We start from the raw sequence: 22,833 nt of genomic DNA on the forward strand, positions 1-22,833 counted from the left end.
AAGAGGTGGGTCAAGTTAACTTCAGGGTTTCTGATTTGCTGCATGGTGTTGGTGAGTTGAGGACAGTACAAAAATGCTTGGACCTAAAAAGAGCTCTGCTTCCAGTGACCTTTCTTCTACACTCTCCCTTGTAGTGCTCAGCCTCTCCTCTACATAAATATTTAAAGAAAATAGAACTGTGGGCATGTCAATTTATTAGCCTGCCCAGGACATGCACATGCTTTGTTCCAGCTCTGAATTCAACACAAACTCTCAGGGCTTCAAGTCTCACCAACAATATTAGGACTGGAGCTTCTGTAGCCAAGTAGCATCTTCATTGGACTGTATTTATAGCCATAAGTGGCCTACTACAAAAACTCCTTAAGAATTCCCATTAATAAGATTTTGATACCAGAGTGTAAGAGGATATGCTGTATTCTCTCCTCTTGTACTATATTCTCCTTTCTTGTTTTTTTTAAAGATTTATTTATTTATTTATTTTATTTTAGAGAGAGAGCCTGAACAGAGGGAAGGAGGGGAAAGAATCTCAAGTAGAATTCCTGATGAGCACAGAGCCTGACGTGGGACTCCATCTCACAGCCCTGAAATGGTGACCTGGGCCAAAATCAAGAGTCAGGTGCTTAACTGACTGAGCCACCCAGGCGCCCCTCTCCTTTTTAGTTTCTTGTGAGTTGTCCAAATCATTTGCACTTTATATTTTGGTTCTATATAAATAAAATTTAAGTACATGTTAACATTACTAGAAATGTTATTCTTTGGAAATAGCACAGTACTCCACATATTCATTTGTTGAATATGCTCTCAATGAGTTTCAAGCAAATTGGACAAGTCAATCGATGACAGACAACCTTGATAGGTACGACGGCAGAGAGAGGCACAGTGTGTTGTGGGAACCGCGCATGCCCACCTACTACTGTGGAATGCATGAATTTTGAAGGAGGGGGAAAGTCACTAGACAAAAAAAAAAAGGAGAAAGATTGTTTCCTGCAGCAACAGCAACATGTGCAGTTTCCCAAAGTTTGTTCCATAGAGTAGCAGTTCAAAGGGATGCTAATAGGTAATTACCAGTAAAAGAGTTCGCGAAAAAATGTCTGTAAAACACTGAGGAAGCATAAGACAAACCCCAAATGAAGAATAGTCCAGGGGATCCCTGGGTGGCTCAGTGGTTTAGCGCCTGCCTTCAGCCCAGGGTGTGATCCTGGAGTCTCGGGATCAAGTCCCACATCCAGCTCCCTGCGTGGAGGGAGGTTTCTCCCTCTGCCTGTGTCTCTGCCTTTTTCTCTATCTCTAATGAATAAATAAATAATTTTTTAAAAAAAAGAATGTTCTATTAAAATAGAAGGAAGATATTCTTCAAAAATATCAATGCCATAAACGACCAAGAAATGACAGTCCTGGCAATGTGCCTGTCCTATCTCTCAAGAAAGAACCTGCCTAGAGGAATGCAGTTGGCCTATAGCCTCCAGCTGCCACATCTTTGAATTGGCCCCTGCAGCGTTTATGTTGAGACCACACTCCCCTCAGGCTGCTCCCAACCGGTGACTGAGCTCAGAAAGAGAATTAAGGCAGGGCCCTTGCTGCTTGTAGCAGGACTCTGCTGAAAGGAAAACTTTGTTCTGGGGCTCCCAATGGACCCTGTGATAGACTTTGGATATTGGATCTTCTGTATCTTGACTACAGTGGTAGCTACACCAGCATATGTATGACACATATGACAAAACTTCTACAACTCCGCCCATGCACAAATAAGGGGATGTGAAACTGGAGAAATCCGAATAAGGTCTGCATATTGTATGGATGTCAGTTTCCTGGTTGTGCTATTGTCACTACGCAAAGTGGGGACACTGGGTGAAGTGTAGAGGGGATCTCTCTGTATCACTGCTTCTGGCTGAATGTGAATCTACAATGATCTCAGAATAAAAAGTCCACACACACACACACACACACACACACACACATTTTAAGTCTTTTCTAATGTAGAACATTTACCTTTCCTGAGGAATAGAGGTGTGTTTAATGGCACGTAATGGAGACAGTGTCTCTATCCAGAAGAGCGGTTCCAATAGCTGGCTGCCTTTCAGTAACTAGGATAGACCCAGGGGAAAGATATTTTTGTGCAGGCAAGTCTTGGTAATGTTCACATCTCACGACATCAGCAGCTGCCTACTCCACCTACTCCATCTCCCTTCAGTGGATTGAAACTAAAAAGTTCGTTCTTATTCATGAGGAGCTGTGCTTAGCCTTGTCCAACTTGGTGACACGATTTGTACATTTTCCCTGTGTTATAAAATGAAACCTAGGAAAAATGTGGGGTTTTTTTTCTAATTTTTCTTTTTGAAGGTGAAAGAAAAGGTCTATGGTCAAAATGCATGCCTAGGGGGACGCCTGGGTGGCTCAGCGGTTGAGCCTCTGCCTTGCCTTCGGCTCGGGGTGTGACCCCAGGGTCCCGGGATGGAGTCCCACATGGACTCCCTGCATGAAGCCTGCTTCTCCCCCTGCCTATGTCTCTGCCTCTTTCTCTGTGTCTCTCATGAATAAATAAATAAAATCTTTTTTTAAAAATCCATGTCTAGGACCTCAAAGCAGAGAAATAAAAAAGCTGAATTCAAATGGGTGTGTAAAAGCTTCCTCCCTCACTCTCTCGGCTCAGCTCAGCTGCCATGGAGGAGTAAAAGCCTTTTTCTCTATTGACAATCAATCAACAAATATTTACAACCTTTTCAACAAGCTTTTTCAACCATTAGTAGATCATTAGAGAAGACTTCGAACTCCCTGCCCTTTTAAAGGCTTTGGGGATTTAGCTGCAGAAAGATGAAACCACACACAGTTAATAGAGCACCCACTCTGCTCCCATACTTCAACCACAGGTAGCTTTTAAGAACCAATTTGTGGTTCTGGACAAATGGGCTTGACTAGAATGGGAACCCAGAACAGAAGCAACTGAAAAAGGAGATAAGCAATAAGAAAATTCTAGTTATTGTTAGAATAATACCCAATTGTATTGTGCCTCTTTTAAACTTAAAAAAAAAAAAAACTTCACTATTTGTACTTCTTATCTGAATAACTAAAAATGCTGTGTAATTAGTATATTTTAGTAATTTGCCTTTACAAATAGCCTGTAGGTCAAGACAATAAGTGATCTACTTAAAATACTGATTTTATTCATTTCTCTGCATGTCTCTCAGTGGTTCAGCATGTTAGAAATGTGGTGCTTACTTGCAAGATGGCATTTCTTCTTCAAGCAGTTCATGAGTTCCAAAACTAAGTGCCTAAAACCTCATAGAGTGGGAAGAGGGTGTATATGGGAACTCTCTGTACTATCTGCCCAATTTTCTGTAAACTCAAAACTTTTCTAAAAAAATCAAGTCTATTAATTGAAGCATAGCAAAAACCTCATAGGGAACTAGAACTAAAGTTTCAAATATATCTGGATAATTTCCTTGTTTCATATACTGCTATCCTTTCAAGCAAGTGTAACTAAAGCCACCTGTCCCATCCTTCCCACCAACCGCCCCCCCCCCCAAAAAAAAACCTTAGTTGTTCTATTTTGAAAGGAATCCACTAGTAGAGGTGGGAAGAAATAGTTGCTAGAAGAAGAGGTCTTGACACTGTCCTGAAGGGAAGAAAGGAGGACAGACAAGCATGGTTCTTAGGGTCCTCACTCCTAAAAGAGGAGAGCTACAGGGGACTGGCTGACATGGGATGCAAGAAAAGAATCCCTGACAGATTCTTGTACATGGGGTCAGTCATCCTCTTCACTTTCTATAATAGGGAAGATGGTCACATCTGCTGGAAATAAAGAAGAGAAGGCGGAATGATTGACAGGTGGAATGTTGAGGCATCCAAGACAGAGCAGACAAGACAGGCACATGGCTCTGTGGTCAGGTCAGGAAACGCTGGCATTACCAGACCCAGAGATGAAGTGTGTAGGAAAGACTGCACTTCCTAAGATACTCACCCCTCACCTCAAGGATTCCCCTCCCCTTCTGAGCAGAGTGAAGGACTGGACTGAGTTCGAAGTTCCCACAGGGCACGGGTAAGGGGAGCAGAAAAATTGATTTGCTACAGTAGGACATCCCTGCTCTATCCCATGACTGGCATGGCCTGAGGGAAATCCCTGTGATGTAAGTAGTCTCTGAAATGATTCACTGAATCACACAGTGTTGTTAACATGCTGCACTCTTTGTAATAAAAGTTCCCACTAATTTTTTTTTTTTTTAAAGGAAACTTACTTTCAGAGAATCAGATGATGCAACCCATTTCAGAGAGAGGGACCACGGGAAGGTTGTGCCACGCTGCAGCCTTTCCAGTCCTGAGAAGAGTTTTCAGGGACATCAAATCAATAGGACTTAAAATCCTGAGACTACGGCCTCTACTGCATTCCTGCTACATGGCCTTGGGCAAGAAGCTTCCCTTCAAGGTGTCCTTTTTAAACTCTAAAATAAGAATAATGTCTTCCCAGGAGCAGCCCCCGTAACTGTACCACTGGTGACACTTCATCAACCGCATAAATGTATACCGAGTGTCAAACTGCGTAGGCTAGTGCTTAAAAGCATTAGCACTGTGAGGTGCCAACAGCTAACCTGCAACCTGGAATTTTTAGAATGATTCACAGGAACTTCTCAGAAATGTCAGACCATTTTCCCAATCCTAAAAAGCTGAAAAGTTCACACAGCATGGTAGCTTCCTATGATGGGTCAATGCAACAGAAGTAACATCTGGGGGTTTCCAGAATTCTTTTACAGTTCAATGGTATGGAGATAATACTGGGATTCCCGGCAGCAGCCTCCATAGCAGAGGTTCAGGATTATATATGGTATATGTGCAGAATTGCCATACACTTTCAATGTACAAGAAGCAATTTCCAAATCCAGACACAGTGGCTGATTGTTAGTCATTATTACCCTACTTCTCCAGATAAAATTAGAAGAGCAGATAATGCCCAAGTCATAGACGAGTCTCCAAACCCCATTCTTCTCGAGATTCCCTGCTGTGGATTATAGCTTCCAATCGGTCCTGTCCTGTTGCCTTTAAATGAACCCAGCTCACCCACACAAACTCATGCTGCAAGCACATGAAACACCCTCTGGCCATAGAAATTTGGAATTCGTCTAGACCATTTCCCTTTGAGAGATTAAGAAATTTGCCCAAGGTCACACAGTCAGGAACTGGCAAAACTGGGATTCAAATCTTTATTTGCCCGAACAGTAGAGGCTGTGTGATGGTGATGGTATTGTTAACTCCAAGCTCTCAATGCTCCTTCAAAGGAAAAAACAATGCCGCCAATTGGGTTTGACAGGTGACCTGGTCTAGGTTACGAGCTCTAGTGTTCAAGAGGCTAATAATAAAACACGCAAACAATCTCAGGTCCAGGTGGCTCTATAAAATTCAAGAACTGTCATTATGTTATCTGCCAGGATATATTTCCTCTGCCCATATTTCATTTCGTACAGGTCACCAGTTACTAAGTAGTATTGAACTCAGCTAATGAATATTTTGCATTTGCTATGTTCACGGCAGTTTACTGAGTGCTTTATGGGATTAAAAGTTGTCCTTTAGCAACTCAAGTCTAAGAGTTGGGGGCAGGAGTGCAGACATGGAAAAGCAAAGCAAAAATGCAAATGTCTGCTATTAGCCCAGGGTGAGATAAATGCTTCAAGAGAAATACCAAGTCCTGTGGAAGCATGAGTATTACCAAAATAATTTTTCCTATAGTACCTGTCGTTCTTTGCCATCATGTTAGCCCTAAGCTCACCTAAGAATAACTTGTTGATCAGCTTACTTCATGTCAGGCACAGTTTCTTGAAAAAGTCTTAATTTGCTATTGCCATAAGCCCCTCCTTCTTCTATTTTTGTAACAGAGAAGCAAAATTCTCCACTGTTGTTTTTTTCCCCTGAGCATTCTTAACATGTTAGGACTTAGTTCAGATCTTTTTGAGAACAGCATAATTGTCAGGAATGTGATCAAGGGCCCTATTCAGTAGGAATGTACACACAATTTACATGGCCGAGTTATGTCGGTTTCGGTGGCATATTCTCAAGTCACGTAGAAGCAGCTTGAAGATTAATGCACACCCCCCAAATTATTCATTTTTGCTCAGATTGTTGTAGCAATAAAGTGAGGCCATTCTCTCTGCTGGGCTTGTGTCAGCACTTCCAATTCAACCCTGTTTTTTCAAGTCTTTCAGACTCGGCTGTGAAACTGCCCTGTGGGTCTGAAATTCAGGAGACAGCCTTGTAAGGCCATTTTGATTAGATTTATGCAAGTTTCCCTGTCTGAGCTGTCTGCTCAGTACATGATACCCAAGGAAGATTGCACAACTCTTAAACTGTTGTGTTTCTAAAATGAAATGGGATTACCTACCTGACAATCAGGACAGGTTTAGTATTGTTATTTAGGAATCAATTAAAATCAGTTGCTTTGATCATTTGGAATCATATCTAAAATACCTTTGAATTGTATAAAAATTTGAGATGTGATTTTCAATCTCTATTTTTATGAAATGTGAAGGTGTTATACATTATGTTTGATTCTCTCCTTTATGTGAGTTTTTCACCTTCTAAAATCTGGTACAAAAGAAAAATTTTCCTATGTTTATTCTCACCTTCAAGTGAGTGATATGCTTCACTACAATGCTTGATTATTCAGACATAATAAGTACACGATTGCCAGACAAATACTCTAGGTTTGGTTCCTCTCTAAACCACACACATAGATTTCTCATTTCTCTTAGTAGTATCATGAATTGGGACATGTTTTTAGAGATGAAGCAGAAAGGGAAGACCACAGATTGAAATGTTTTCCTTAAGTCATTCTGCCTTTGGTTTCTGCAGGCTGCCGAGAAAGGCAGATTGGTGTAGTGGAAAGTGCATGGGCTCTGAGTCTACAGACTTAATTTTACCACTGTATGACCAAGAGTGTTTAATGAAGCCAATTCAACTATAACCTGTGAAAATAACCATTCATATGCGGTTCAAGTGGTTAGGATTCACTCATTTATTTATTCAAGAAACATTTAGGGTGGCACATTTACTGTGTGCCAAGCACATAAGCATTGGAACTACAGATAAAAGCCCTGTCCTGATGATATCTACAGCCAGTTGGGTAGACAAACTTGAATCCAATAATGACCTAAATAAAAATAAATGAATAAATAAAAATGAAAAGGTAGTCACAAAATGGGAAGTGCGACAAAAGTAAGGTACATGGTGCTTTGAGATCATGTCAACTTCATTCAGGGAACCAAGGAAGAGTCCATAAGTGAATGATGTTGAGCTGATCTAAAAGAGGAGGAAGCATTAGCAAGGCAGAGTTATGGGTACTTGGCAGGGGTTGTATTCAGGCAGAAAGATCAGCAGGTACACAGGCCTTAAGACAGGAAGAAGCATGGTGCCCAAGCAGGGTGAATGGTGTGGAACTCGGAAGTAGAAGAGAGGAGGTAGGAGCCAGAACAAGGTCTTGTAGATACTGTGTGATCCTATTAATCTCACTCTCTTTAATTCTCAAAACTGTTCCTCTTTGGATAACTATATGATCACACTACTCATAGGCCACATAATCATTTTGACCTTTATCTTGAGAGCAGTAAAGAATTTTAAGCATAAGTATAACATAACAGTTTTAGAAAGTCAAGTTGTAAAGAGTAAATCACTATACCTGCAGTGTCTCCTATGACTGAATATTTCATATCAGCCTCACGGGGAACCACAGCCTGAAAAGAACAGTATCATAAATTTATCAAAGCATAATACAAATCACTCTCTTCCACAAAAATGTGTTAAGTTTTATAGTATGTATACTCCCATATTAGGATTCTTCAGAAAGACAAAACTGATAGGATGTGTGTGTATAAATAAAACTGTACACACACACACACACACACACACACACATATATGAGAGAGAGAGAGAGAGAGAGAGAGACGTCTTTAAGGACTTGGCTCATATGATTATAGAAGCTTGGCATATCCAAAATCTGCAGGGAATGCTGACAGAGTAGAGTCCCAGGGACAAATTGCTGTTTGAGTCCAAAGGCAGACTGTTGGCAGAATTTCTTCTTCTTTGGTAGAGGTCAATCTTTTTTCTATTGAGACCTTCAACTGATTAGATGTTAAGAAGGGTGATCTGCTTTAGTCAACATCTACGGCTTAAATGTTGATGTCATCTAAAAAAAAAAACAAAAAAAAAAAAAACCACCTTCACAGTATCATCTAGAATGATGTTCAAGCAAATACCTGGGTACCATGGCCTCATCAAGTTGACACATAAAATTAACCATTGCAAGTACCTATTGGTACAAATAAATAAGTGAGGTTTTGATCCTTCTGGGTTTTGAAGAACAAATTGCTTAATCCAAATATTCGTGGGATCTACTCCCAAATGTACTTGCTCCCATAGATCATGGCATCTCCGTTGGGACACCAGCTCAATCTAGACAGTTTCTGAACAGACCAAACAGTTTCAGAAGAGGCACAATGGGTTTTGTGGTCCCCAGGATTCCCACCTCCACAGACCCTGTAGGTGGCACATTCCAGAGTGGAATGATGAGATGTTCTGTAAAAAGGTGTGGCTGAGAGACCTCCCCTCTTGACAGTGTCCCACATTGGAAGAATAAGGCAAGAACTGTTTAGTTTGTCAAGGAAATTCCCCGAGGGAAACATTAACTTCGAAATTTCACAATTTCAACAAGGAAGTTATAAAGGCCAATATCTAAGGGCTGAAAGTCTTTTCCCACACTCTTATATTTTAAAAAATAAAAGAAAGATAAAAAGGATATCTCATGTAAGTAGCTTCCCTGTGATGCTTTGGTGCTTATGTGAAGAAATAGGAGTTTTGTATTACAGTTTAACCACACTGGCTACACTGATGATAAGCCATGATTTCCCCATGGCGTTAGCATTTTATTTTTTTTAATTTGCAAAACCCTTCCCTTCTGCTCATGAGAAAAAAAAAAATAACATGCTCTGATGTTGGGTCCATGTATCCCCTTATTCAAGAAAGTAAGCAAAAGGTGAAAGTCAGAGAATTTGGAGGGAATAAAGGGCTTTCTAGGGCAGCCCGGGTGGCAGCAGTTTAGTGCTGCCTTCAGCCCGGGGTGTGATCCTGGAGACCTGGAATCAAGTCCCACGTCTGGCTCCCTGCATGGAGCCTGCTTCTCCCTCTGCTTGTGTCTCTGCCTCTCTCTCTCTCTGTGTCTTTCATGAATAAATAAATAAAATATTTTTTTTTAAAAAGGACTTTCTAAGGACATTCGATCTAATGCCACACCCATGTTTTGTTTTCTTTTTTTCCCTTGTCTTTGTATAGCTTGAAGAGGGGCAACATATTTAAAAAGTGAAGAGAACATTTTCAGGAATAAGAGTCATTATGCAGACTAGCTGATTTTTAGCTTCATTGTTGATGGAACAAGACACAATGGCTTAGACTTAGCATCGGTGATTGAACTTCTAGAGATCTGTGTGATTGAGAGAAGTATAAACTAAATGGGCCTAATGAGGGAGACTGTGGACTCTGCTTTCTGAAAAAATCAGAGTCCTAACAGATCAGGATAATCCACACTAGTAAAATTAGGACACATCAGTGTGTTAAACATCTTATTTATGTGTCTCAGGAAGGACTTTTGTCTCCTTTATCTCAGAAGCCAGCTGCCCTAGACCTGTAACTGTCCAGGGACCCCCAGTTTTTTCCTTCTTTCTATTAACCTCTCAGTTTAAAAATATATGCAGGACTTTGGAGAAACAAACGTCTGGACTGCATACTCTTAGATGTGGCCCCCCCTTCAATGGCCAGTACCACAAGTGTAAACTAGATTTCCTTTCTGTAGTGTATATTGTAATAAAACAAAACACAAAGATTTAACTGTGTTGAGACACATCCTATAACTATACATGCTGAATTAAAATGTATATATTTTATATTTATATAAAATCTGACTGACTTCTATAGAGGTAGAACTCAGCAGAAACAAAACAGCTGGCCAGATTTAATGGAATGGAATGGAATGGTAAAAGATTAGGGAAAGGGGGGGTAAACTGATTATATGACCAAACTTTATATCATATGATTTACCACAAAAAAATGTTTTTCAAAGGACAAAACATTTCATCTACCTCTGTCTCTCCACCATCACAGTTTTCCTTTCTTCGGTTCCCTAATCAAGCACCTCCAATCCATTTTATCCATGACTATCAGCTCTTGTCCCCACACCCTTCTCACACTGTAGAAGTAAACCCTAGATTCTTCAGGAGCATATAAAATCAACACAGAATGGTTAAGTATGGTACAGATCACATCTTATCAAGATGATGTAATGCTGCTCCTCTGCCTGAAGTTAGGATATGATGTTCTAACTATAAATATTCTGTCAAAGTCCTCATATGTATATAGTTTAAACTGAGTTTGATTTAAGTGATATTCCCAAATCTTGGCATTTAAAAAAATATTTATGCTCATTTATAAAAATTTGGGAAGATTTATTTCCTTCTAGGTATGAGAGATAGGGAATTTTTTCCTACCAAAGACGGTCTGATTTTTGTTTTTGACATTACGGGTCAGGAATCAATGATAAGTCTAGGTTCCCAGGAAGAGAGACTGTAATGATCTAAATTATGTCTCTGCTGCCACCCCCATATTCATATATTGAAGCTCAAACTGCCACGATGTAATTATATTTGTATATGTGGCTTTAGAGAGGTAACAGAGTTTATGTACGGTCATTCTAATTCTATAGAATTTGTGTCCTTATAAGAAGAACAAGCAACAGAGCTCACTTTTTCTCTTCGTGTCTATAAAGAAGAGGTCATGTGAACACACAGCAAGATGGTGACCACCTACAAGCCAACAGAGAAGAACTCAGAATGAAACCTATCATGCTAACACTTTGATCTTAGACTTCTATGAAAAATAAGTTTCTGTTGTTTAAGTCATGCAGTCTGTTGCATTTTGTTATGGCAGCCCTAGCAGACTAAAACAGAGATCAAGTTCTAGATTGGGAGGAGCAGAAAATGGGCCAGGACTAGAAGCCCAGTGAGAAATCTGAACAGCTAGGATGTCTCCATGGTTTAGAAAACACTGAAGAAGCACCAGTATATATAGAAACGTGGCATGCAATTACACTGGGCTCTGAGAACCAAGCCGGAGGATCAGCTAGTACATAGTTTGGTAGTTTTTGTTTTTGTTTTTTTTTAAGATTTTATTTATTTATTCATGAGAAACATGGGCAGAGGGAGAAGCAGGCTCCATGCAGGGAGCGCAACACGGGACTCAATCTTAGGTCTCCAGGATCAGGCCCTGGACTGAAGGCGGCGCTAAACTGCTGAGCCACAGTTTGGCTGCCCAACAGTTTGGTAGTTTAGAGCAGAACAGGATTTGAATCCCTACAGTTCCCAGCTGTGTGATCTTTAGCAACTTTTTCTGAGCTTTAGTTTCCTCGTTTGCAAAATGAGGATAAAGGTAGTAATGATTTATTGTGAAAATTAAATAAAATAGATAAAGAGCTCAGCACAGTACCTGCCCTGTAGGAAACACTTAGATCATCAAAAGCGAGAGAGAGAGCAGAGAGGCCATGACTGCCACTTAACAGCTAACATGGCCAGAGGATAGAAGCACAGCATGGCACAAAGTGACAACTTAAAAATGTGGGCTTGAGAACAACATCTCCAAAGGTAGAACAACTACCAGGGATCCACAGTTCCTACAGAGTATGACTGTTGGATGTAGGTCAAGGGCTGGCCACTTGCTCCCTATTCTAAGCAGCCTTGCTGATATGGATAGATGTACATGTCATTGTTCTAGCAGAAAACAGATGGCCCACTCAATGGGTATGTAAGACAATAATTACGGGTAAGGAAGATTGACAAAGGATGGTGAAACATCCCTGGGCTAGTGAGAGAGGGATACCACCAGCAACCCTAGGCCCGAATGGCCTTGGGAGGAAGTGGTTGCTGAATCCCAGTGAGACCTGCATGGCAGGAAAGGGTCTCTCAACAGGAGCTGTGACCTTTTCTAGAAGAACACAGCCACTAATAACCTGAGGCCTGGCAGGAAGGGCACTGGGGAATAAGCAAATCCACCTCTCTCTCCTGCCTCCCTCTGACTTCCTGCCAGTCCCTCCTGTCAGCCAAACCCAAATAGAAGCCAGAGGCAAGGGAGCCCAGGTGATTTAGTCCACAGACATCAGCCACATAGGGCTCAGAGTAGAGAAAGGTGTAGTGTCAATCTTCAAGGGCATGCAAAATTTACAGTGGAGTGAACAAAGGAGGAAAGGAGTATACCGAAGGCATTGTTCTTAGAGTTGGGACAAGGTTTTCTTAGGAGCCCTCCTCAGTATAACTACAAACTCATCAAGGCAGAAAGTAGCTAAGAAATAACTCTGTCTCCTTGAGACACAAAGACCCCTCCCTGGTACCTTCATTCAATACACACATCTCCTTAGCTGATTTTACTCCCTCATGTGTGCTTCAGAATCTTTAGCACCTGGTTCCTGCCTGAGTGGCTGCTCTTTGCTCCTTCAGCTTCCTGGAAGCTTACATTTCTTTTGAGAATTTCTACTTCCAAGTGATCTCTCATGACCCTATCCTACAATACCTTGAGAAAAGTTTGGCTTGGAATGCTTTAGAGTCTGGCATATATATGACACAATTCAGGGGGAGAAAATGAAAGTCTTCTGCACCATCTTTAACCTGTGTCCTCAATGCTCTATTTTGTTTTCTGTAGTCATTGAAGAGTAATGGGACTCTGATCATTTTCATCTTGGAATGTATTGCGAAGATGTTGACTTTGGGATCTAGTCCCCTTGCCTCCACCCCACCGGATATGCTCTCATAAGTCTTGTTGACATTAATGAATAGTTGTGTGTGCACAGTGCACGGATAAGAAAGACAACTGAGGGCTCAGAGAGGCAATCCCTCCGCTAAAAGCAAGAGCAATAAACTTTATCCAACAAAGGAACTGATAGAATAGTGATGTAGGCTACTATTTTTGTTTTATTCTATAGGGAGACATTCAAATTTCTCCTAATTAATAGAATCTTTTGTGCATCACATTCAGAAGAGCTTTTCCCTTTCATGAAGAAATCTAACAGCACAGAAAACATATGCATTTTTGGCTGCTTTTCAAGCCATATTTATTAACTAAGTGCTAGGGTGGAGGATAGTTTTCTTGCCAACAGGATTCATAGGACATAGTGCTTGAAAGTACATCAAGGAATGAACCATTTCTGTGACAAGCAAATCACTGCCTGTAACTCCAACTTAGCTGGTGCTGTCAGCATTGACCACATAAACCACAGACTAACTGAAGAACTTCAGGCACCTAGGATTAAACACAGTCTCCCAGTATTATGAGGTGCGGGAGCCAATCCCCAGAACCACTTGATTTTAGAGAAAATAGCAGCTGGTCAGACAGAGACCATTTCCGACTTCTCCCCACCATTTTGGACACGGGGATCTTCCTGGTGCTGAACTCTCTCATATCCTGTTGCTGGGAAGGAGTATCTTATTCACCAGAGGGCCTACACTACTCCACACACCCTTTACAAAACAACTTTTCTGGGAGAAATCCAATGACCTCTGAGACTAAAGCAAGGGAAGCTGCCAGGTAATTAAGACACAGACAAGTTTTCTTTAGTGCCTCCTCATCGCCCCTGCCCACCCTCCCTCTGGTCTCTTCCAACATCCAAAGTCAGAAATTCTCCTTCCCTCAGAGGCAGCCTGAGACGATGAGGTTGGAATAAAAGGTGGTTACAGGGTTCACATAAGGTGACAAAGCTGGCACATGCTAAACACTTAGCATTATACAGCCGCCCCTTAAGAGTGCTCCAAATCCATCAATCATCATGGAAAAATTAGAAGCTTTACTGGATTCCTGCCTCTCCAAACAGATCTTCTGAACTTGTAAATGGACTCCATAATTCAGCGTTTGAGAACAGAGCTTCAGAACAGCAAAACTGTCTCTGTAACACACTGTCAGGCAACTCGGAACAAGCAGAGAAGAACAAGTCAAAACAATCAGCTATTTCATTAAGGGCACAAAATTAATCTTGAATGATGCCCAAGTCTGACTCACATTGTCAAATATTATATATGATCTCTACGAGCAGGCCATTTCCCCAATTCACTGAAACATCTGTGCATTTTAATGGGCTAAGCTTTACCCTGTCCAATGCCCTTTAGCTGTTTTTGTTGTGGATTATGTAATTCGGTGCATGATGCAATCAGAAGAAGAATGCTTTCTACCTGTCCTTTGTACGTGATGTTGTCTGATGGTTAGTGCAACTGGCTAGATGGCTCAGAACCTTGCATTTCAACACCCTAAATTGCTCTGTGACCTTGGGCCTTTTGCTTCCCCTCTCTTGGCTTCCACTGTAAAAATGGGGAGGAGCAAATATTTTACCTCTTTCACCATTGGATTTGAAAATACATTAGAACTGTCATGAAAATACATACGGGTGCAAGGGACTGATGCCTAGAAGAGATAGGCTAAGAATCCTGGAAAGTGGGCAGTGGCATAATTTAAAACAAAACAAACAAACAAAAAATGCTTTGCCTGTTTTATTTGTCTTTGGGTTTAACTATGTGAGAAGCTATGTGTTTGAAGAGGGGCTCTGAGTATAACTTCGATTTTCGTTCAGTGAGATGAAGAAGAGAAACAGGAGCTAAAGAAATCCAGAAAGGAAAAAGTGTGCTTTGTTAGATGCAAAATGAGGCTCACACTTTACCCTAAAGGATCAATAATTAAATATTTTAAAAAATGCATAAAAACACTAGAAGAAAATGGGTGAATATTTTTAGAAACTTGGAGACTTTCTCAAAGATGTCATAAATTCCTGATGCTACAAAGGAAAAACCTACATAAAATTGTAAAACTTCTTTACAGGAAAAAAATAAGAGATACACACAAAGTCAACATGTCAAAGAAGAACTAGAAGCAATGAATGTTTCATTTCACTTATCAGAAAAGAGCAAATGTCCTTAACATAGAAGGTGCTCTTTAAAAATCAATATGAAGATCAGGAATTCAAAAATGAGCAAAGGAAATAAATAAGCAATTCAGAAATAAGATTTGAAAGACAAAGAAATGTATAGAAAGACGTTCCATCATGCTAATAATTGGAGAAATAAAAACTGTAGAAACTAGGGCACCTGGGGGACCCAGCGGTTGAGTGTCTGCCCTCCGCTCAGGGTGTCATCCTGCAGTCCTGGAATTGAGTCCTGCATCGGGCTCCATGCAGGGAGCCTGCTTCTCCCTTTGCCTATGTCTCTGCCTCTCTCTCTTTATCTCTTATGAATAAATAAATACAATCTTAAAAAAAAAAAGAAACTGTAGAAACTGAAATAATGTTAATATGCCAAATTTTTTACCTATCCAAACTGACAAATACATAAATGCTTCTTAAACCTCCTGATTAGTAGAAGTGTGGAGAATGGGCATTCTATGTTCTAATGGTTAGAGTGAAAACATAAAAGTTGGCAAATGGCAACATCTATCAAAATTTTACTTGTGAATTCAAAATGATTCATTTTCTAGGAATTTATTTCTGCAGATACACTCTCAAAGGATACAAAGACTCTTCACTCTAGCATCGTTTGTCATAACAGAAATCTGGAAACAGCCATATAATGCAATCCTCCAGTGGTCCCATAGTCTAAGACATGTCCTTAAGAAAAGCTCTATAACAATAAACATAGTTACACTCCCATTTGAGGTCAAGAAAAGATCTACAATACCTAGAACTGTGTGTGTGTGTGTGTGTGTGTGTGTGTGGTGTGTGTGTGTGTGTTAGACTTCCTATTCTATCGGAATCTGGGCTGAGGTTTCAACATTCATAATAATAAGAGACATATTCCCATCCCATATTCTAAATAGAGATACTATATTATCCATTCAGAACTCCAAAAACATAAACAAAATATACTGTGACTCTTAGCTCATCACCCACCTTCAATCTCTATCTAAGAGGATGTTAGAGTGAGAAAGAAAAGGAGAGCTTGGAGAAGCATTTTTGGTCTAATAGTATTTAGTACCATGGATTTTGTTTCTCAGGAGGGAGGCTGAATGAAGTGCCAAGACAGGGAGAAGAAAGAAACCCCCTGAGAGAGGAAAAGTCTTGCCAGACAGAGGAAAAAAAAAAAACAAACCTCTCACCCCCATCTCATTGCTTGATAATCTGCAAAAGTTCAAAAGGTCCCTCCATGCCTCTCTTTTCATAGAATGTGGTTGAGAGAGCCCTTAAGTGAGCTTAATCTGTGTTCCCTAGAACTCAGGGGAACAGAATGAGGGGGCTGCCTCTTGTCTAGGAAATGTTAAAGGCCAATGGTTGTCTAGAATGACGTGTAAGGGCAGAGCAAAGAAAGAGGGCTGCAGTGGGAGTGGCCATTCTTCTAGGGCTCGGTAGGGCAACAATGTCAGGTTTTCCCAGAGGCCAAGTGATCACCCTAGAAGGTGGCCAGGCTAGTGCCATCTTGAAAAGATCTTGCCCCAGAGCCCTGCCTGCTGGGGCAAGATAACCCCAAAGAAACATTCTGGGAGAGGAGGGGAGCCACAGAACTGTATTGCATGAGTTCCCAGCGTGAGCAAGCTGGAATCTGAGAGCTTGGAGAGTCATGAGAGGCTAGGCTAAGAGCATCTCCACAACAGAGAATAGTTCAGAGAACAGAGAGCAGAGTCCCTTATCGGGCGGAGAGAGCGTCTGAATAAATCCTTAGAACCACCCCACGCAAGAAGCAGCCAGCCTTAGGTATCCACTACCAGAGGGCATAGATGTCTGATTACACGGCATCTGTTGAGCAAGGCCTTGTCCTTTTACCTCTCATATGGCCTCCGCAGCCCTGTCCTGGAAGGGCTGGAGGCAGCAAGGTTCAGCAAGGGGCCCGGGGGTGTGAAAAAGCAGGGTGAAGGGGAGTAAAAAGCCACATCCCATACTCTTTCTCCTTGGAGGCCTCTGAACCAGAATCGGGTCTAAACTTAGGGGAAGGAAAGAAAAATTTTAACTGGATATAAGAAGCAACTTATTTATTTATCCGAGAGAGATAGAGCACGTGTGAGAAAGAGATCTGAAGAGAAAGAACGAGCAGGGGAGAGGAATAAGCAGTCTCAGCAGGGAGCCGGATGCAGGGCTCTATCCTAGGACTCTGGGATGCTGATCTGAGCCGAAGCCAGACACTTAGCTGACTGAGCCACCTGCACCCCCAGAAGCAACTTGTGACTTTGATCAGATTGACCTTTTAAATCTATTGGAAAATGAAAGACTGTTTTTAACTCTACACCTGTTTGGAGAAGCTACAGGATCTGCCCAAGATAACATCCAAGGGGGTTTGTAGCACATGTTTGAAGGGTGTATGTGAGGCGAAGAATAAAGCAACTTTTCTGATTTCACCATCATTTCGTTCAGCCCATTTGATACACCTCTATGTACATTAAACACTTTTTGAAAAGATCAACAAGAAACTGTCAGCTGAGCTTCCTCAGGTGTGGGACTAGGGCTTTACACAGGTGGCGGGCTTTACTATTATTCATCCATACTTTTTGCATCTTTTATGATAAACATAAATCACTCTTAAAATTTAAGATGTTTTAAATATGGAGCTAAAACACATTTTGTAGTCAGATTAATGTATGAAAATTCTTTGCCTCAGGGCATTTATATTTCTCAGAACAATCTCCTTTTTTTTTTTTAAAGATTTTATTTATTCATGAGAGACAGAGAGAGAGAGACAGAGAGAAAACGAGAGAGGCAGAGACACAGGCAGAGGGGGAAGCAAGCTCCATGCAGGGAGCCCAATGTGGGACTCGATCCCGGGACTCCAGGATCATGCCCTGGGCCAAAGGCAGATGCTCAACCACTGAGCCGCCCAGGTGTCCCTCCTTCTCCTTTAACACAGTTAACTACCACCTACAAGGCCTAATCAGTTAGGACTGGGTCGGGTTCCCTGGCCACCTAGTTGGCACCAAAGGGCACCAGAACCTTCTGGCATCTATCCATGAAATATGCTAGAGAACAAATAGCCCCAAGTGTAGGCTCCAGACATCCAGTGCCATGGCCGGTCAGTCCCACACAAGGAAGTACCTTGCCAGATGCATCCCTTATGGTTTTAAAGTTGCTGTCAGGGCTCCTGACATGTATACAAAGTATTACAAGAAGTTCCCAGTGTGAACAGGCTCTGGTCTGGAGAGTTCCACATCTTCAGTGAGATGCTCATTCATCTACCCACTGATCCCTCATTCAACATATTTGGACACCTAGTATTATGATTGACTACTATGCTTCATGTCACAAGGTAGAAAACAAATTACTGGCAATGCTTAGAAAAGAGAGGGGGTACCCAGATGGGGCGGTCAGTTGAGCATCCAAATCTTGATTTTGGCTCAGGTCATGATCTCATGGGTTGTGAGATCAAGCTTCTCCTTGGGTTCCAGAGTCTGCTTAAATAACTCTCTCCCTCCCCCTTCACCCCCCCTCCTCCCACCTAAAATGAATAAATAAATCTTTTAAAAAGAGAGAAAGAAAGAAAAAAAGAAAGAAAGAAAGAAAGAAAGAAAGAAAGAAAGAAAGAAATTTCCCTCGATAGCACTTTTCCTAAGAATTATTTCATTTATATTGCAGTAGTCTCTCATGTCAATGACATATTTGATCTCTATCCTCATAAACACTCATGACTGTGGGAAGGTTACTTCTTGCCTTCAGATTAAATGGTCTGAGAGTGGGCTGCTTACCTGGTGGCTCCATCAAAGAGATGGAAGAAAGCCAGGAAAGGCCCCCATGGTCCAAGGCCTAAGCCAGAGCCGAAGACCTCATCATGCCTCTGAGAGACAGTAGCAAAGGAGACAGCCCATCTCAGTTTGTCCTCCCTTTCCACAGAGGGAAGGTTTAGGTAGCTGACATTTACTCTCCTAAAAACTGATTACAGAGCTGTAACCCTCCAGGCTCTGGAAAAAACACCTGAGGACTTCTTCCCACTTGCTCTGGAAATGCTGAAGAGGTAATGAAGAAAAGGGGGCAAAGCAGAGGCCGCACACTGGCCTCTCACCCAGCCCTAACCTCTTTCCATAGAAGTTCTTCCTAGCAGCTGTTGTTTAGTCATGTGGGTTACAGGGCAAGACCCTCAGAAATCCAAGACAAGGTGAGAACCAAGAACAAAGGGGATCAGATATAGGGAATCTTGGAAGTGTAGGGAAAGAGGAAAAAAATCAGGAATTCTTTTCTTTGGGACAATCCAGACCCAGGCCCACAAGCCAGGATGACATTGGTATCCATGGTTGATGCAAGGCAGCAAAAGGATAACAAGTGATGAGAGCAGACAGAGGAAGGAGCATGTCAAGAATTCAATTAAAAAATAAATAAATAAATAAATAAATAAATAAGGGATCCCTGGGTGGCGCAGCGGTTTGGCGCCTGCCTTTGGCCCAGGGCGCGATCCTGGAGACCCGGGATCGAATCCCACGTCGGGCTCCCGGTGCATGGAGCCTGCTTCTCCCTCTGCCTGTGTCTCTGCCTCTCTCTCTCTCACTGTGTGCCTATCATAAATAAAATAAAATAAAAATTAAAAAAAAAAAAAAAAAAAAGCGGAGGCAATGAAGAAAAACCTGAAGCAGAAGCAGCTTCTATTTAAGACCAGAAGCTTGGGATCCTTGGGTGGCTTAGCGGTTTAGTGCCTGCCTCCAGCCCAGGGCGTGATCCTGGAAACCTAGGATCGAGTCCCACGTCGGGCTCCCTGCGTGGAACCTGCTTGTGTCTCTGCCTCTCTCTCTCTCTGTGTCTCTCGTGAATAAATAAATAAAATCTTACAAAAAAACAGAAGTCTGCTTGATCTGTCAATCTGGTCTGATTCTCCTTAAGGAACGTGATTTGCTGGGTCATGTCATTGAGCCCCCCCCCCCTTCAGCCCCCCCACCCCCGAACCCCGTAGATAGCCTGTTAGGGAAATGGCTGATAGGATGATTAACCTGGATTTTTGGAATCTGAGTATGAAAATAAAGGTGGATTCTAATATAGCTCTCTCTGGCTGGTTAAATATCACCACAAGACTGCTGGAAGAGGAAGTTGTGCACAACCTAATATAACAATTAATTAACTATGCAAAAGAACATATTCTGAAAGGTAAGGACAGGAAGCACTCCATAATCCTATAAATTATTCCTGTTTATTGAGTGCTAAAAGCACAAGTTCCAGACATATAAATAATATATTCGTATAAATAATTGAAAACACAAGGAAAATTACATAAGCAGGAACCAAGTCTAAATTTAGCAAGGCCCCTGGCTTTAAGAGCCCCTATAAACTATGCTTCTCACTAAGCCGGGTCACCTCACCCAGGAGCGAATCAAGATGAGAAATATTTTACTGTATTGTATGGAACTGGCTCCAGCATTTCCTTTTTCTGGTTTTCAGTTTCTACTAAAAAACAAAACAAAACAAAAACGGTTTGTGTGTGTGTGAATAAAGGAGCTCTGAAAACCCTTCCAGCTCTGACATCATATTATCACCTCAAAAAAAACAAAAACAAAAACCCCACCCATTAATTAGGGTCTGTTTCTACTCCTATTGTTCAGGATAATGACTTGTTTCAGGCTTAATATTCTATCTTTATTGCAAAATCATCTGTGAAAATCCTAACATCTTTGAGCATCCCAAACATTTCTGGATTTCAATTTCATTATGTAGGGCTCGACCTGTCCTTAAGGAGCACTTTCTCTAGTAACATTGGTAATCTTGGTTTGGTGTTATTTAAGCTAACAAATTACTATCTTTGGCTAAAAGAGTACACTGTAACTACAACCTTAGTTCATGAATTAGCTAATTGTTTCTCCCTCCTTGGGACATTAGCTTGTTGTCTGTTTTCTCCAGAGGAAGACTTTACACCGTGCCAAAACTCTGGTGTAAATTAAATTAACGGTCTTCATTTTCTAAGTCGTGCAAAATGCCGGAGGCAAATGCATTGCCTGGTCTTTCCTCCAGCAATGGTTACACTTGATTCTAGAAATTACCAAGTAAATCACCACCAGTAGCTCTGGTTAGTGAAAAAAAGGAAAAGTTAGGTGCACTCTGAGTTTGGATTAGTTTTTTTCTGCGACTCTATTTAGACTCAGAGATAACAGTTAAATCACAACTATCATTTATTGAGTCATTTATTGAGTAGCAACCATGTGACAGGTACGTCCATTATCTCTAATTTTATGATAATTTGGGCAAAGAAAATATTATTATCTATCATATTAAATAGGAGTACTATAGATCTCCATATCTATAGATATAGATACTGTAGCACTACAAATACTATACATTAGCTGATAGTATTCATACTATTAATCTCTTAGTCTCCAAGATTAAATAACTTGTCTACGGCCACATAAGAAACAGAAATAAGATTTAAACTTGGGTCTCATTTAACTTCAGTCTTCTCACACTACTTCTGAGATCCTTTTCAAGCAACACACTACAGTGGTTAAGACTGCAAGTCCTAGAAACAATACCTGCTTTTAAATCCCTGATCTAGAATTGATTAGTTCTGAGGTCTTACACAAGTTTCTTAGTTTCTTCAAACCATTGTTTTCTCATTGGTTGACAATAATAGTACCTACTGTGTAGAGTTAAATGATGCAATATTGCGATAATACAATAATGCAAGTACGTGCACTTAGAACATTCCCTGATAAGTAACAAGCACTCAGTATGTGGTGATGGTGGTAGTGGTGGTTACATTGTGTTCCCCATGGAAGCAGAATTAATTCAAGTTCTGCAGTAGAACAAGGACCCTTGCCACAGGACCACCAAGAGTAGGTGCCCATTAAATATTTGTTAATGATCTCTGTGGTTTGCCTAATAATGCATTTTTCTGTCTGGGCAAGTGATATGTGTGCTTTTGTTTCTATTTATATTTCCTAAATTGGAATGAGTCTCTTTTTTATTTCCTTATACATGTATGTGCTCATGAGCACACATGCATATGTATAATTATTTATATCAATTATTTATATTATTGATTCACTTATATCAGTGATGCCACAATATTATATGGCATGAAATAGCATTTCTGCATCTGAAATTGCTTATTAAATACTTAAGACAAGAGCATTTGGGTGGCTCAATTAGTTAAGCATCTGCCTTTGGCTCAGGTCATGATCCCAGAGTCCTGCGATCGAGTCCTGCATCAGGCTCCCTGCTCAGTGGAAAGTCTACTTCTCCTTCTCCCTCTGTTCCCGCCCTGGCTTGTTCTCTCTCTCTCTCAAATAAATAAATAAAATCTTTAAAGTAAATAATAAACCTTCAGTACCAATACATCACATATCACACGTACTTTAAATACTACCAAGAATAGGTTTTGTGGGCAGCCCGGGTGGCTCAGCGGTTTGGCGCTGCCTTTGGCCCAGGGCATGATCCTGGAGACCCAGGATTGAGTCCCATGTCGGGCTCCCTGAATGGAGCCTGCTTCTCCCTCTGCCAGTGCCTGTGTCTCTGCCTCTCTCTGTGTGTCTCTCATGAATAAATAAAATCTTTAAAAAAAAAACAAAATTTTGTAACAAAATGTCACATAGGAAAAAATGTATATGGGGTGTGTGTATTCCATATCAATCATTTATTATGCAGCGTTTTTTAATGTAGTTATGATGCTTCCAAGTTCAGTTACATTTCTGGGGAGACAATTATTCTTAAATACATATATCTTATAGTTGATAGATATAGATGGTATGCAATGATTGTTCCTTCCCAAAAGGTTTTAACAGGAAAAAAAAATAATACCCCACAATCAAATTGGTTCCCTATGCCATACATGTTGAAGGAAGGAGGCGGGCAAACTCCATAAAATATGACCAAGAGTGGTCACAATCACTTTTCAA

The 22,833-nt window shown here is 41.0% G+C and overlaps 1 long non-coding RNA gene across 1 annotated transcript in view; it reads right to left on the reverse strand.

Annotated features, from left to right (window-relative positions):
- Window positions 1–1,987: 1,987 nt before the first annotated feature.
- The window catches only part of LOC140622929 (uncharacterized), a 59,336-nt gene continuing 38,490 nt past the window's right edge, over window positions 1,988–22,833 (reverse strand). Inside the window, exons 2-4 of the long non-coding RNA XR_012022587.1 lie at window positions 7,658–7,712; window positions 4,233–4,312; window positions 1,988–2,084 (exon numbers count right to left, since the gene is read on the reverse strand). This is a non-coding gene — a long non-coding RNA (uncharacterized lncRNA). The remainder of the gene's footprint in view (window positions 2,085–4,232; window positions 4,313–7,657; window positions 7,713–22,833) is intronic.

This window comes from Canis lupus, chromosome 32 (genome assembly GCF_048164855.1).
Source record: "Canis lupus baileyi chromosome 32, mCanLup2.hap1, whole genome shotgun sequence".
Lineage (NCBI taxonomy): Eukaryota > Metazoa > Chordata > Mammalia > Carnivora > Canidae > Canis > Canis lupus.